This window comes from Pararge aegeria, chromosome 4 (genome assembly GCF_905163445.1).
Source record: "Pararge aegeria chromosome 4, ilParAegt1.1, whole genome shotgun sequence".
Classification (NCBI taxonomy): Eukaryota; Metazoa; Arthropoda; class Insecta; order Lepidoptera; family Nymphalidae; genus Pararge; species Pararge aegeria.
The window spans coordinates 20,711,896-20,730,053 of record NC_053183.1 but is presented as its reverse complement, the minus strand read 5'-3'; positions in this window follow the sequence as shown (position 1 = coordinate 20,730,053).

Sequence of the window (18,158 nt, the reverse complement as noted above, 5' to 3'; positions counted from 1 at the left end):
CACGCCTTTCAGGACTTTATGGAGAACTATCAGGCATGCAGGGTCCACACGATGTTTTCATTCACCGTCAAAGCATGTGATATTAAATTAAAAACGCACATAACTCACAAAAGTTAATGTTGCGTGCCGGGGATCGGCCTTTAGAACAAGTGATATTTTATTTGCTTAAATTAAAACAGAAACAATTGAATATATTGTTGTTTATGGCATGGACATATTTTTGATATCGGTATCGATTGTTCCCTCTCTTTTCTTTTAACTTAGTTCATGAATTGCATTCCGATACTGTTAACTGTAGCAAAATAGAAACTGTTTCGATACTGCTGCCAAATTTATGAATTAAACATTTCAAAACCGAAGAACTTAAAAACCAAATGAATATCACCTCGCCGTTATTACTAAACTTTGACAAAAGGGTGCGAGCAACCGAAACAACATCTGTTGCTTTATGGCCCTTGAGCACTTGTCACGGACACTTGCCTGCTTGTCGTGCGCACGCAGCGTCGAACAATGTGTAACCACATATACATGTTTACAGAATAGCAGAATGGTTGTCAACCACTATGAACAAAAATTAGCAAAATCCGTTCATATAAAAATACTACGACTCATAAACTACAGCTTATCCTTACTAATCTATATATATAAAAGAGAAAGTGTGTGGGTATGTTCCGTATAGGATCCGAAACGGCTGGACAGATTTCAATGAAACTTTCAGGGAATCTCCGGATTGACCTGGCGAATAATCCTGTAAAGTTTGGTGACGATCGGAGCACTCCTATTTTTGAACTGTTAAACTGTCAAATACAGCTTTTATTTATTATGATGATATTCTATTGTTGGGTGTACATGGGTGTAGATAATGATCTTCACCCGCTCGGGAAGAGAATGAATATGGAGAGAAATAAATGATTTAATATATTATGAGACTTAAATTAAAAATTTAATAATGTAAGTTTATTGTTTAAATAAAATAAAGCAAAATCTAGCCCCGCGAAGCGGGCTGGGTACGCTAGTATTTAATATGCGAAAATGTGTTGTCTGTCTGTTCTTCCTTCACGGCCTAACTACGCAATCAATCATGTTGATTTTTGGCATAAAGTTAGGTGATAAGACGGAGAGTAACATAAGCTTTGTTTCAGTAAATCAAACGGTTCCCAAATGTTTTATAAAAATCCATAATAAACGCGTACGAAGAAAGCGGGCAATAGCTAGTAAATAATAAACACGTTCCTCCTTTCTCTTAGGAGAAGGATTTAGAGCAATGAGTATATAAACATGGTAACATCACGGAATGAAGATCATACAGAAACCGTCTACACGATCAATATTGAAGCATCAAAAACTACTCCAATTTAGAAGTATAGCTCGAACAGGCGACTAGACACTTCATTCCATTTAGCAGTTGACAGTAATTATTTTACCGTACCTCCAATATTCTAAATCATCATCATCATCATCATCTCAACCAATTGACGTCCACTGCTGGACATAGGTCTTTTGTAGGGAGTTCCACAATGCACGGTCCTGGGCCGCTTGCCTCCAACGGCTCCCAGCTACTCGCCTGATGTCATCTGTCCACCTCGTTTGGGGCCGACCTACGCTGCGTTTACCGGTGCGGGGTCTCCATTCCAGCACCTTAAGACCCCAACGTCCATCGGTTCTCCGAGCTATGTGCCCCGCCCATTGCCACTTCAGCTTCGCAACTCGCTGAGCTATGTCGGTAACTCTAGTTCTTCTACGGATCTCCTCATTTCTGATTTGATCACGTAGAGATACTCCTAACATAGCTCTCTCCATCGCCCGCTGAGTGACTCTGAGCCTTCTTATGAGGCCCATAGCCGTCTAACCGACGAGGCTCTGGCGACCGACAAGTGGCGGTATAACTACTTCAAATTGGCTAGACTGAATAAATGGCACAGACCGGTGTCGGGCAGCAGCGACGCCGGTGCGATCAGTCTAGCCCTGCGATGACCAACCCGCCTGCCCAGCGTGGTCATTACCGGGCAAATCTTTGTATGAATGGAGAAAAGAATATTCTAAATATTAACCATAAAATAGGGAAAATGAGAAACAAAATGTGAGCTAAGAGTTTAAAGTTAGACGTGCGCGGGATGTTTTCACTGTTTTTGGACACAATGCACTTCATGCATTAATGGCTAAATGAGGGTTCTGAATGTTCTTAATTCTATGAGTTACATCATAAAATATCAATGATATAGAGTAAAATCTTTAGGCTTAAATTAAGGCATGGTGGAGGCTCCTAACTTCGGGCTTGTTTTGACGTACAAAACAAAATCCAAAAACTCATAATTATTGACGGACCCAAGAATCGAAACCAACCAAACCCAAAAAGGAGGCCCAAAAAATTCAAAATTCAAATTCAATTCATTTATTTATGATCAGATCACATTGGATCGATAACCTTAGAGACGATGGCGTCTGCAGAGAAATCCGTTAATAACTTGCTAACTAGGTCCTTTTACAATCGATATCGATCAAGCCTTTACAATAATACAAAATTGCAGACGCTCGTATTTCATTCTTCGACAAAATAATTATACCGTTTATAATTTTTCCTTATCCGACCAGCTCGTATTGATGACCGACTTCCGACGTTCAGGGAAAGGTTCGCCGGTCAGCGACCTACAAGGCCAAGACAATCAGCCGGAATACCCGTCATTGCTGAGGATAATTGCAAGCGTTGCTGAACTTTTGGAAAGATCCACTATCAATCATTATACTGCCCTTGGCATTTTTTTTTATTCATCCCTGTAATTAGTCATACGTGTAAAAGCTCGAAACTGGTATATTCATTCCCATTAGGTACTGGTCCACTACAAGCACTCTCAGGGCACTCTCCGGATAAGTTATAACCACCCGTCCACTTCCCGCAGGTATCGTACGAGGCGACTAAGGGTCGTTTCTAAAATGCCCATAAAGTATCCCTATCCCTATACTTTACTTACTTGCTTACTTTATACTTACTAATATTATAAATGTCAATGTAAGTTTGTTTGTTGCGCTTTCACGCAAAAACTACTTAACCGATCCTCATGAAACTTTGTACACATATTCTTGGAAGTGTCAGAAGTAATATAGGATACCTTGATCCCGAGATTAAGCTCGGTTCCTTTGGGAGAGGGGATGAAAGGTTTTGACGATTTTACACAATAACTCCGACAAATTATAACCGATTTAAATAATTATTTTTGTACTATAAAGGTTACAATATGTGTTTAATTTTGCCCAAACTTTGTATAGATCTGAATGTGGTTGGAGATAGAGGACATAACTCCTCATTTAAGGCTTAGCGATACTGAATACTTTAAATTTTTTTAGAACTATAACTAAATTGAATGCCACATAAAAAATTAAAATCAAACGCAGACGTAGTCGCGGGCAACAGCTAGTATTTATATAAATTAATTTTATGTATTGAATTTTGTTTTCAATGAAATTGTAACCAACGTTTGCTTCTACAATAAGAGATGGTTAGCTTAAATAATTCATAATTATCACATGTTAGCATATACTCATAGAATTAAGAACAGACAGAACCCTTATTCATCTATTATTGCATGCAGTGCATTGTATCCGAAAATAATAGAAACGCCCCGCGCACGTCTCACTTCACACCCGCGTAATGTTGCTAGCTCACAAACTTTTCCCGTTTTCTCCATTTTACGGTAAAAGTTAAAACTTTAGAGGGAAAATAATTACTGGCCACTGTGAAATGGAGTGGAGTGACTAACCGCCTGTTCGAGAAATACTTCTAAAGTGGAGTAGTTGTTGATGCTTTAATAAAAGTCGTGTACACGTTTTCTGTATTTTCTTAAATCTGTGGTTTAATTATTACATGTTAGTGCCAATAGCAGAGGCGAATTATGCGTTTCGAGGCATTGGCCGCTGATTTCTCATCTCCGGGCTGGTACGGTAAATTTTTATAAGGATAAAAAATCCAATATATAGGTAAGTACCTACCTAACGAAACATAAATAAAACATAATGTAAATTATATATATTTTTAGAACCTAGCTCGATTTTTAAAATTATATAGACATATATATATGCAGTCTCTTCAACAGTAGGTAATTTGAAGACCTCTCTAGCGCAGCGGTGAGCTCTGTGGAGTTTAAGTTGGAGTTCTAGTGTTCGAACCCGGCAGGGGCATTTTGGGAATTTATAATTACTGTATTTACTCAGGTCTGGTTTGGTGGGAGGTTCCAGCCGTGGCTAGTTACCAGCTTACCGACAAAGACGTGCCGCTAAGCCAATTAGCGTTCCGATATGATGTCGCGTAGAAAACGATTAGGAGTATGGATTTAAAGTACCTGCTATACCCCTAACAGTTTAACCCAGTTTAAGTAATAATGCAGTCTACCATCTTATACAGCATTATCACTTACCACCAGGTGACATTGCAGACAAGGCTACAATTAAACTAAGGGCATTGTAGTGGAATAAAAAAAAAGGTGAGTTGAACATAAACTTTAAAGTTTTTCCGTTTCATCAGAAGTTATTTGCGCAGAAGACTAACTCACAAAACTTCTTAACAGGACTGCAAGTTGGACGCGACTTTTGTAACGAGGAAAAGTTTAATTTCGCAAGAAAACTTCCTATCTCATAATAAAATGTTTATCGTCTTAACTTACTAAAATTCATGCAAAACACAAAGTTACTCAATTCTACATGTTTTTCCAGATAATGTTACTTCCGAACTCTGTCAATTTTCAATAATTTGGACAGCTGATTATCGAAGTGGGCAGCCACCTTGTTTATTGAGTCCAAGAATCACACAATATGAATGAATGATTTTCAGTGCCTGGGTGTTTATCTGTATATTATAAGTATTTAAGTGATTTATATTCATAACCTATCATTGTACCTATTACAAAAACTACGCTTACTGTGGGCCCAGGTGGCGATTTGTGTCATAAGATATTTATTATTATTCAATTATTGCACATTCAGAATCAGTGATAGCGCATTGGATAGGAGCTCGACTTCACTTTCGGGGGGCCGAGTTCGAATCCCAGAACGCACCTCGTTATTTGCGCTTTAATAATTAAACTATCACTTGCTTTAACGGTGAAGGAAAACATCGTGAGGAAACCTGCATGCTTGAGTACTACATAATGTTCTCAAAGGTGTGTGGAGTCCACCAATCCGCACTGTAGCAGCGTGGTGGACAACGGCCTAAACCCTTCTCACTCTGAGAGGAGACCCGGTAATGCGTAGATGATAATGAACAATAGTGCTAAGATAACATTCATTCAACGAGTCATGGGAAAGTCATTACCCTGCATGATTCAGAAGTTGTTGTGGCGCGCGTCGCCATGGTGACGACCTGGTTCGACTCCCGGCCACGGGCATCCTGAATATTTTTATCGTTCAGCGATTTATTGTTTAAATTTATATGCCTTGTGGAATTTGACGTTTACTAATTATACACCAAACGCATAGCCTCTTTGCCGTAATTAGATAATAACAGTACAATAATAATTTATTTTATCTTTCATATTTGAGGATTTATTTGGGAAACCCTGTGCACATTGTACAATAGGGAGGGATGTTAGGGCTAATGGGTCCACCGCACAGTTCTTTCAGCAGTTTTAATGTAGGTAGGTACCTACCTATTAGTGAGTTAGTTGTTAAGACAAGATTTAAGTTGTTATATAATACATATATCACCGTAGAAATTGTTACATTATTCATAAGTTATTACTTATAAATAATGTAACAATTGTTACATTAATATTATCAATATTATCTAATATTTCAAAAATAAAAGTGAAATAACAAATCCGTCTTCTTTGTACAACAGACTGCTTTGTCGAGCTCCCTGACGCAGTGGAAAGTCGCGGATTCGATCCTAAGCAGGAGCAATTTTAGATTTATAATTTCAGAACCACTTTTGGGTTGATCTGGTGGACAGTTATCACCCTGCCGACAAAGACTACCTGACACTGATACGATGGAAATATGAATTGAGAATATAAGAATGTGCTTAGAATAAACTTAAAATTGGTTGACTGAGCCTGCTTTTGAAAGACTGTTCACATAAAGGTACTATGTAGGTATAAAAATATATCCTAATTAAAGCTAAAATCATAACCACGAAACTAAAGCAGATAAATAAACCGCATGGCGGAATTACGCTTTGGTTATATTGTTTTGAAATAACACTAATTTATTGTTGTACACCAGATTATCTCATGGATATTAATAATGTGTATTGTACTTCATAACACGAGTAGGATACATAACGGATTAACGTTGCATATCGCTGGCTGGTGGCGTGACCATTGAAATCATTTCGACAACCTCCATGGTGCGGCGGTTTGTGATGTGGTGTAAGTAGTCCGGATTTTGATAGGGTGGGTAACCCATTGTTAACTGCTAAAGTTCTACAAAGCTTTCCCTAGATGGCGCTGGTGAACGTTACTCAATAATGAGGTCGTGCTATCGCTTGTCCCAATGCATTTTATATCGTCATTGGGGCGCCTCTTCAGTTGGTTCAATAATCGAATAAATTCAGTGCAAAACAAAGTTTGTTTTATAATTCAACCTGTGGAGCGTGGACCCTAGTACACGACGCCAGATCAAAGGTGAATGGTGGGTTTAAGAGCAAACACCCATTTCGGAATTTGTAAAACACATATATAGCGTAGGTATATCTTACCTAAAGAATTGGGCTATCAACTTTCAAAATCCGCCTTGTTATTCCAAAGATTGGGCATAAAACAAATAAGAAGCAATTTTTTTTTTAGTATAGATAGGTACTTAGTAAACCTAATACATATATAGATTTAGACTGATGGTACCTAAGTAGGAAATGATGATGCTATCGATATACCGCGCTTCCCGGAAGTGGTCTGTAAGTTTTATTATGTTATACGGCTATTCTAAGCCTATTTAAATTAATAATCCATGCATCTGTATCTAATAACACAAGCTAAAATACAAAATGCAATACTTAAAATACAAGTAGGTCAAAAGGAAAGCTTGTACCTAAGAAGGTATATTTTACAGTCATAGAAAAGATCCTTTGTCTTAGTCTATTTTATTCTATTCTCCTATTAGTCATGGTCTATTTTGATGAAGAAATGGTTGTCTGGAAACGGTACGAATCAATACAAAAAATTGAACTACAATAATTTTTTTTCATATTTTCAAACAAAGTGGTTTCATTTCAACATATTCTAAACGCCATCTGTTGTAAAATCATAGAACTTGTTTGCGTATGGAACAGCGCCATCTTGTTGGTAACACAAGACGCTCTGTATGTATACTCATGTTTAGTGAATGGCAAACTTCTGTGTTGTAAGCCACGCTACGTCGTAATACACAAAACATCTGATAGATGTCACTGTTGAGATCTATAATTAATAATTCAAAAACATATCTCATGCATTTTAGTCAGATCGTAGACCCGCCATTTTCCTATTTTCCCAATCATAAGATATTTGTATTCTGGACTTCTTAGCCAGTTATTAAATAAATACTTAGAAATACAGGCACTATTCTTTTACTTTTATTAGAAGGTCTAGTCACTGGAAGCGTACAGACTTGGCGTTTCAAAAGAGCAAAATTTAAATTAAGACTACTAAATATATAAATTTATAGGTAGTTCTAATTGAAGCGTATCAATTCATTTTAAATATTAGACTTTTATTACTTACTTTACTATTAAGATCTTACAACCTAACCCATTGTTAGCTAGTGTTCTCACTAATTTCGTCACAATAATCGACCTTATTGACAACAAAGTTGAGTTGATAAGACATACAATTAATATTTTTTGTAAATTTTAACTTTGAAAAGGTAGTAAGGTAAATAAATCTAAATCGCACAAGTGCGGGGATGACAGGTAGGGCAATAAAGTGACAATAAAGACAAAGAACTTTGTGAAAATGAGACGGTAGCATTTATGGAGGTAAATATTTTGGTTTGTCTATTGTTCGTACCCCCAGCAGGTGCTTACATCTAAAGCTTTTATATCGGGTGACGAATTCTTACGCAAGGTACCTACGGGAGCTGGGATAATTGTTCAATTGTCAAAATACGGAACTAATGGGCATCAAAGTGTGTCGGGAGGTAGAATAACTCAGCGGGTAAGTAGGAGGAACCTGAAAAAAAGAATATCTTACTAATATTATGATTAAGTAATGCTAAAATATCTTTGATGATTTGAACTTCTTAGTTACCTACTTAGTTAGTTGTTGATTTGTACTTCTTAGTTTGGGTAAGCTATATTTTTTTATTTATTTTATGTTTATTGACGAGCTACAATTACACCAGATGGTAAGTGATAATGCAAGGCCGCATAGGCAGGTGGAGCACGCTTGCCTAGAAGATGCCTATTCTCTCTTAATTTGAACGTTCTCATATTGTAGGTACCATACTGGGGAAAATGCAAGCTGGAATTCCAGATGCTTGCGGTGCGAATAAGAAACGAAGATGCAAAGCGTTTCGTACGCGTCCGCGGTATATCGACCATGTAGGGATGCAGATCCTTACGGTGCCTCTCGGTTCGATGGTAAAAAGGTGAGGGGAACTAAATCAAACTGTACTTGAGGACACTCCGAAATAAATCTTTCAGAATACCGAAAGGCAGACAACATAGCGACGAAACTCTGAAGTTTTATCACCACCATAAGTCACTTTAAGCGCTTTTTATTGTCCCTCAACAAATTAGACTCTCTTTAAGGAGTGATAGTTTTAGCGCATAGAACCACAACGCTAATTCAATACGAGTGGGCGGCCTTTAGCGATTATTGTCACACTCTAGTAATAATAACGAATGCCGAATATAGCTTAACGTGCTCTCTGAGGACCGAGAAACACAGCGCCGAATTACTTTCTAGACAAAAACCTAATTATTGGCCCCTGGCGTTTACCTGGGGGCTATGTGAACTACTCAACTCCAATAAAATTTTATATAAATTTGCGAAAATGTGTCTGTCTGTCTGTGTGGTGTGTTTGTTATTATTAACCTTAGTATTTTCAGCATGACCACGATTTCGAATATCGTCCAAATACCAAATAATAGCGTGTATTCTAGAGACTTTTTCACTGGAAAGTACCCGGATATCATTTCAGCGGAATATACATAAAATATATATAAAATGTATGGTCCACCGATCCGCTCTGGGCCAGCATGGTGGACGACGGCCTTAACCCCTTCTCACTGTGGGAGCCTGGACCCTTTAGTGGGCCGGTAATGTGTTGATATGATGATGATAGGTATATGTACTTAATGCAAAATCGAGAAATGGTAGACCGCTTGTTATTTCGGGTTAAAAAGTATCCTTTATGCTTCTTAGACATGATAAACAAGCGGTTGTTCCTATGATAATTTTGTCGTACGACGCCACGGGCAACAGCTAGTTTATAACATTGATTAGGTATAGGTAGTCAGTATGGAAGCATCTAAAGATAATGTAAAGACTTACGTTATTATCAAAGCAGCAATGCTAACATAGACAGGAGACTAGCATTGAATCATAATCGTATCAAACCATTACCGGCCCAATACAGGGCTCTGGTACGTGAACTCTACCTCACCTTTGAGAACATAACCGGGAATAAGAAAAGTTTATTATTACACGTATCGCGTATGTTAATTGGATATTATTTTCACGCGTCCGCGAATGCTCGGAGAGTTGATAAAACTGTGGGAGAAGATAAAGTTTTATCCTTATCCTAGAGGAAATGGAGGAAAATGTCTCCTGCCATCTAGCTCTGGAGGGTATGAAAATAGGGTTGAAATTCTAGCGCAATTTTTTTTCAATTTTTCTATACACTGTCAAGAATGCGCAACGCTTTAAACGCAACGCTCTCAACTTAACGCCCCTAATTATTGGCCTTCAAGTTAGGGCGATAGATCCCCGATTGTCCACGTCACGGGTCCACCATGCCCCAGGGTGCTCCCCCCTCGTCACGACGTGCTGTTTACAAGCTCGCAATTGTCCTTCAGGTGAGACAAATGGCCGCCCACGTCTACATTGTTACTACCTTTTCATATTATGTCGCAGATAAAATGAAATTCGGATTTTAAATAGAAGGTTCTTCTTATTTACTTAATCTTAAGACAAAAAATAAGTGTGTGCGTGTAACACTTTTAGTAGAAGTAAAACTTTTATTATTATTTACTCATGAAAGAGTAAAATGTTCCTGGTTCTTGGGATTTTATATTCTATTTAAAATTCATTAATATCACTTTCACATTTTACAAATATTTTAATTTGTTAAATAGAATAATTGAGAGTAGAAAATTGAAGGTTAGATCAGCACATGTCAATAAAACCTTGTCGTTTAATATTATAGAAAGTCGCAATCGTCAGAAAATTTATTCAATACAAATGTAATAAATAAACAAGTATATTAAGAGATTTTCAAAAAACTTCGCAATTTAAAATAGATCCGTTTTGATTGTGATATTTGCCACTAGCTGGCGTATAAGTCCAGAAGCGTGGAGTATATGAAATATACTTACGAACTTACGACCAATCTAAATTATTATTTTTAAATAGCGGAAATTACACAGACATCTACACGACGACGAAAAAAATATGAGTTACTCCCTAGTCGCGCCTAAAGAAGTTTTACTTCAATATCTCTAGTACCTATGTTGGCCGTGGTAGGTATGACACTGAAATACTACTCAGAATCTAATTTCTAGTTGTTTTATAAAAATCCTGAGCTGATTTTGTCCCCGTGACATAAACCTACCTACAAAGAGCAAAGATGTAGGTCGATTGTTCCACTTTAATAGTAAAAACTGAAGCTTACAATTCGTTATTAGAAGCACCTTCCTTTTGTCAATATCTGCTACCAACACTGTGACAAAAACACCTATTGTTTTCTGCGCATTCCGACAAATAAATAGACGTCGGCTGCTATTTACAATTATCCGTAGTTTTTTCATCTGCGACAAGTTTGTGCAATCAGTTCTGCTCACAGATATTTATGGAATACACCCTAATTTCAAACTATGGCGAAAGGATACGCATAATTTGGGTGCTGTGTGATAGTCATAACAAGAATAATAAGTTCCTCTTAGACCAGGGTTTTTTGCTTTACTTTAAAGTTAACCAAAGTAGCACGATAACATCAAATTAATTATAAAAATATGTATTGGACCTCGCTCACGAGATTATAGCTATCGAGAAAAAAAAACAATAAACAATTTGTGCAGTGTTTTTTTCTTATAACTTTTTTTTTTAATTACTTATATAAACAAGTGCTTGACTGTGTTTGATGATTCCGCCTAAGATGGGGCGCGCTTGCCTAGAAGATGCCTTTAATTCTTGATTTGAAGGTACCCAGATTAGGTATTGGGGAAGACGGAAGATGGAAGGACATTCCATGCCAGTGCGGATCAGAAAGGAAGAAGCAAAACGCTTCGTACGTGTTGATGGTATTTAAACAACGTAACGCTGCAGATTCATTCGGTACCTCGCAGTTCGACGGTAGAAAAGAGATGGTTTAACCAAATCGAATAGCTCCTGAGCACACTCTCAGAAATTACTTAACTATTGGATAGAAGCAGGCGTTACTTTGCGGAAATCCATAATATATTATGAAAATTAAGTTAATTAATAATTTTTAAGTTGTCTTAACAATTATTCATTCTATAGTCAACATCTCCTGAGGATGCTCCGGTTTCGGAGCGAAACCTGCGTAGAGGGTACATCGCCGAGGATCTGTTTGGTGTGGAGTATATGGATTGAAGTAATTATAAATACCACCATACAGATTCTGCTGCTGTAATTACTTAACTTATTATTTCTCCCCTTTCTTGTAATTCATTTCTGTGTTCCGGTCTGAAGGGAGTGTGTCGGTGTAATAACACGCACATGAGGTTTAACACGTTCGCCTCAGATCGATACACCAGGGTGGCACTTTGTAAGACATATTCCTTGCATACTCTGCGACACATAGTTCTTGTTATAAACGATGTTTTTCCGCTATAAGGTGAATCATTCAAGATGAGCTTGGTCCTTCAATTATTATTAGTATTAACAAAACTGGTTCACATTCAAAGTAAATACAGTGCAAAGTAATAAGCCTATGATAACGACTAGGACACCGGGAGGTATCTTTGCATCGTTCGAGTCCATGTAGAACTGGAGTGTATAGATAATGCAGTCATATTTATATCAAAATACCCACCAATTCCATGTCATGAACATTTGTTATTAATCAAATATAATTTTAATTATATAACCTATAACCCTAATAAATTTAAGAAAATATCTGAAAAATATGAATTTATAGTTATTAAATGTTTAATTATTTACCCACTATATAAAGTTACTGTAACACCTATTTGAATAAATATTTATTAATTTGGATGTATCTGAGGTGAAGAATGAACCTGTATCTGAGGTGTAAAAAAATTTAATTAATGTTGTATAGGTACGTAAGCAGGTACTTATTTTGCACTTAAAAATAATCACCAGCATTCGTTTTTGAGTATAAAAAAGTAAAGTTTAAAGTAACTGTTGAAGGAGCCCGGCAGTGATGCGTGTGGCGGTGACCCACTGACCGCCATCTTGGCTGGACACAGGTACAGGGCAAAATATTAATCTACTTTGTATGTACGTGAAAACATTAATCGACAATATCTTTGTTTTTACCTTACATTAATCGTAATTATCAATCATCCACTGTTAGACCTAGGTCTCTTCAGCTTTATAATTGTCCATCTTGTTGAGAGGCGTCCTCCAAGACCTGGACTCTCCACTCGAGGAACTTGGGTCACAACAGAGCACAGGTCTCCTGCCACAATGAGAAGGATTCAGGCCGTAGACCACCACGCTAGTTCAGTGTGTATTGGTGGACTCGACACGACTTTGAGAACATTAAATTAAACTCTCAGGCATGTAGGATTCCTCACGATGTAACCTTCACCGTTGAAGTAAGTGATAATTTAATTGCTTAAAACGCGCATAACTAAGAAAAGGTGCGTGCTGAGACTCGAACTCAGCCCCCCGAAAGTGAAGCCAACGTCCTAACCACTAGGCTATCTCTGCTTGTGTACTATTAATAAACACAAGTAATTAATTCATCTCAGACATACAAAAACACGTAATAAATTATTATCAAGCATACAAAAGATCTCTCTAAGAGATCGCTATGTAGCGATAAGGCCGCCAAATTGTATATTTTTCTTTTAATTTTTATTTACAATTTTTCTATGTTTATGTGGTGTACAATAAATTTGTATTCTTTCATTTATTCATTTAAAACATATAGTAAATTATTACAAAAACACATATTTTAATTAGTATCGTTAATTCTTAGCATACAGAAACTAGCGAGCCCTTCTCATTGCTACAAACACTGCCCTGCGGCGCGGGCGTCGCGTGGCTCGCGCACTGATCGAGGGCGCGGCGAGTACAGTGCTAACCTAAAATGCAAGTGGAGCGCGCGGCCTCCATTCCGGCTTTTCGGAGCCGAGATCCGCCGCGCGAAACTGTTTTATTGGCTTTTGGGTTACTTGATCAGCCGACTACGGAGCGACAAGGGACGCCCAGCTTACCTATTTAACAGTCCACGCTTGGGTGGGCTTCGCTATGAATTGCTCTAGATAGCAAATTAGTATTACATTGTGAGATAGTAAAAACGACAAGATTAAAAGAAAAAAAACCTACTTCTGAAATAAATTTTACACCAATTAAAAAGTATATACATTTTTGTATTAATCAAGTTTGATTGATATTATGTGCGAACTGAGTTCCAGTCGCGAAAAATAATATGCAACTGCTACAAACTATGACAGAAAATGTGGGTGTACTGAACCGATATACTAAATACGTCTAGATAACCTTTTCGCGTGTAGGTACTGGCGTGATTTTATGTAGTCTGTGGTAGCAGCAATGAGGGAGATATGGCCGAACATACATACAAAAAAAACATCCGAATTGATAAGTTTTAAGTTTAACAATAAATGATTTCTATGAGTCAATTTGAATTTGAAGAAAAACTTGTTATTGAATTTTAGTTTATACTTTATACAGGAAACCATAGTGAATTATAACCTAAAACCTTCCTCATGCATCACTATATTCATTAGCGAATAAACCGTAAAACACGAAACTTCTTCAAAAAGGCCCACCACGGCCCATCTTAAAAAGAGTTTATACGAAGTATCTAGTTGATTAAATTATCCTTTGATTAGGTTATAAAATATACTCAATCGAACTTTTGTGAAATTTTCAAGAGCCTCATTTTTGTAGTACTTTATACTATTTAATGTCTTCCTCATCTGTCTTTCGAGAAGGTATAAAAAACTATCATATCCTTAGACAATTCCACCATAATAATGATAAAAGATTGTTCATCTTAAGACATGGTTCTTTCTGTCTGTTGCACATGTTGCCACCAAAACAAAACATTTAAAAACAATGATCATTATTTAAACAAAATAACGTCGTAATCGTGCTTTTCTTCCACGCTAAAGATGCCAATATTAACACAAAAAGACAGTTTAATTATCGCTTAACAATTGAATCCGACCAAATGTTTTGACCCGAAATGTTCACGCCTTGATTATGAACACATGCGATTTTTTAGTAATTGGTAGGAATAGTAAGAACAGTTTTTTTCTCTAACAACTGCTCATTGTTATTGTTTACTTAAAGTTTGGGTACATCCTCCTTTTCGGCGACCTCCATAGACGTGCAGTGTAGAATAAGTAATTGTGCCTACTGAACCGCGAAGAATGTAATTTTTGAGCTACGAACATACATTTTTACAATGTATTTTAATGTCTATTACACCGAGGTTACAATTATTATATTGTTGATTTCTTGGAAGTAGACGGCTCTGATTTCATCGCATTCTTGATAAAAAAAATTAAAGTGTAAGCATAAAAAGCGCATTTTCCAGTGATGTTGGAAAAGAGCAAAGGCTTAGTTTCTTTGCAGCATCGTTTCGGTAAAATCGGAGGTGAAAGTCAGTACAAAACTGCAGACGAATCAATCCTTGTCAATTGGTCAAAAAGCTTGGAAAAATAGATCTACTGAACAATAAATAGCTTTTAATTTTAAAGATTGAATTCGTCAATACAATATTATAATGAGATCAACTCGGAATATTGTTGCGAGTTTTTCTATATATTTATATATTCTACGGTAGTTCTAGCCATATGCAACCAAATGCTCTATACCGAAAGGCACATTTCGCACTCTATAAATTCGATACATTTAGGGTATACTGACAAGGTGCCAGTGACGGCTAGCCTATCGTAACATAGACAAAAATACTTGTGATCAAACCGTAAGCAAACAACTAATAAGGAAATAATCAAACCTACAAAACTGTGCGAAAAATCTTACTTCTATTTCGGTAGGATGGTAATTAGCCATGGCCCAAGAGGTCAACTAGACCAGACATGAGAAAATTCAGGAATTTTGATTTCCCAAATTGCCCCCGCAAACATTTAACCTGGGAACTCCCACTTATAAGATCACAGCATTCACTACTGCGCTATGGAGGGCCTCATTGATGAGTCTGTATATTATTTCATTACCGTAAGCATTCTTTCGTTTGGTTAGAAATGAACCCTAGGTAATTTAAACTTTCATTTCTAATTGAAGTAGGTGATAGTCAAATGACTTGAAATTAAAATAAGAGATTTTGATTTTCAGATATCGAGAGAGTGATGCGCGAAATCGAAAAATATTGAAAAATCATGGTCTGGGATTTCAATAGAAAGCTGGAAAAAGTTAGATATATATCTCTCCTTAACCTGGAAATATATGTTCGAACCAGTCTACATTAAAAAAACTAAACTCCGATCTTTTAGAAATTTCCAAATATTTTAAATTTCTTCTATCGGTGCTCGGCTAAATAAGGCTTAATTAATCGCTTTATGTAGTAGAGGTTCTAAGTATATGACAGTCAGAGGTTTTTGTACCCGCAAGTAGTTCAGTGTACCTACCAGATAGAAAGATATACCAGATAGAAATTACGAAGAAAAAAAAATTGCCAAATCTCAATCAAATCTATTCAACTCTTAAACCTTCTTAAACGTTTATAAACCCATGTTTATAACCTAAAGATTACCTGGTTTAAATTATAATCATGGCTTTGTACAACAAACAATTTTTATAACAACTCGAGAAGAGAAAACAGGACCTCTTAATACCCCAAATGAATAAAGAATCAATCTTATCTTAAATCTCCAGATGACAGATATAATTTATTAGTGCTATCCGTAGATTCGAAAAACACTACTAAATTCAATCCTCCATGTAATATTTTTTGGCTAGTATATTTTTTTTATGGGTTTATTATTTATTTATTAATGAACCAACGAAACATAATATATTTGCCTACGGAAATAATAATAATAACTTTATTGTTATTATTTTGATTTAGTATTATTTATTTTTTTATTTTTATATGTATTTATTTAATTTTTATTTATTTGGCTAATATTGATTGTTAAAAGCTGAACATTTCTAAAGCGTCAGAATATAAGTATCTAAACATTGAGAACAAGTACATAAAAGAAGATGAGTATAGCATATTCAGCGTGGGCAATAAAGACTTAACCAAGTGTGTCAATAGTTATATACGCCCGCTAACGAGTGCTGCAGCGCTTACAAGAAACGATCGTCTAACTCCTGTTAGGTAAAAAGCGCTATTTCAACGCTGAAGTGTGCGAGTACATTCCATACCGCGCGATCTACGAAGCGCGACGTATGGTTTGCGCTGCATATGCAAAACTAGCCTTTGGAATCTATTGTTTAGCATTTTTGTATATTAGAACCATCATTTTCAACCTATTATTATCCCTCTAGTATGCACAGTCTGACAGATACAGAAGCAGTGATAAGTGGGCAAGACCTCAACTTCCACTACTGGGAGATCGAGTTCGCACCACTGACTTTTCGGAGTTATGTGCGTTTAAGCAATTAAATATCACATTCTTTAACGGTGGGCATAGACTTGACGTTGTTGATGAAGATACAAATATGGAGCTTTTATCCACAATGCTACTCTGTATTAGTAGCGTTGGGTTGGTGCTTTTTTATGATTAATAATTTACGGATCTAGATGGTCGAACAAGCAGGTGGGATGATGGGTTGAGGACTATCGCCAATGACCAGAGCATAACTTGTAATATATAAGCATGGCGGTAGTATTTCCTCGGACGAGCTCTGTAACCCAAAAACTCGACTTCTTCCGATTATGATAACACTTTATGATAATCACATGCTCTCATAGTCACAGTCAGAATTCAGACCGGGATGAGGGCTCTCACAGGTCCGGCCCTCTTAATCTGCGCAAGAGAAAACCTACACTGAATTTAAATTATAAGATTTTATTTAAATTACACTTTTGAAACGTCGAGTATGTCTGTTTGTAGTGACTCTAACACCGGTTTGGAAGGCAGATTCTACCGAAGCAGGCAAGAAACAGCAGTTGCTCTTTTCCAACATCATTTTACAATTTAACAATCATTGTTCTATCTTGTGTGAGATGAAAGCGGAGCGACTTGCTTCCAGGCAACTTTGTCATTAAGAAATTCATCAATAGTATAGTAATCTCAATAAACTAAATGCGTTTTTATAATATACATTCTTTAAACTTAGGTAATGGTAAATCTAAAATAACCTTCGGTATCATGTTATAGAAGCATATACGCAACCCCACAAAGGTTTTGTGTACTTTCCTAAGACGATATGCTGATATCACTAATTTATGACTTCTATGATCGAGTAAGTTGATATATCCACTTTTTTTTTATAAAGATTAATGTTTTGTTTTACAAATAAATTAAATTCTTATGAAAATATTGCGAAACTACTGTAAGTACAATTATTTCTGCTGATAACTCTACAATACTTTGATATGATTTGTTCGAATATTTGCTTGCATAAAGGTATTCGTTTAGAGAAAATTTTCTTGTTACCTGCTGATTCAAAATGTCTGGTGAAACCAAACAACTAAAAATGATGGTTCTATTACTGAATGTCAAAAAGGAACAACCAAATTGGAAACCATTCAATAGAATATACATAATAAATCCAAATTTTGGCCAATAGACAATATAGAATGCCACTGTCTGTTTAGTGTTTACTTTTATAGCACCTGCAATTTGGGACCGTGACGAGCGACCAATTGGCTTAAACCGT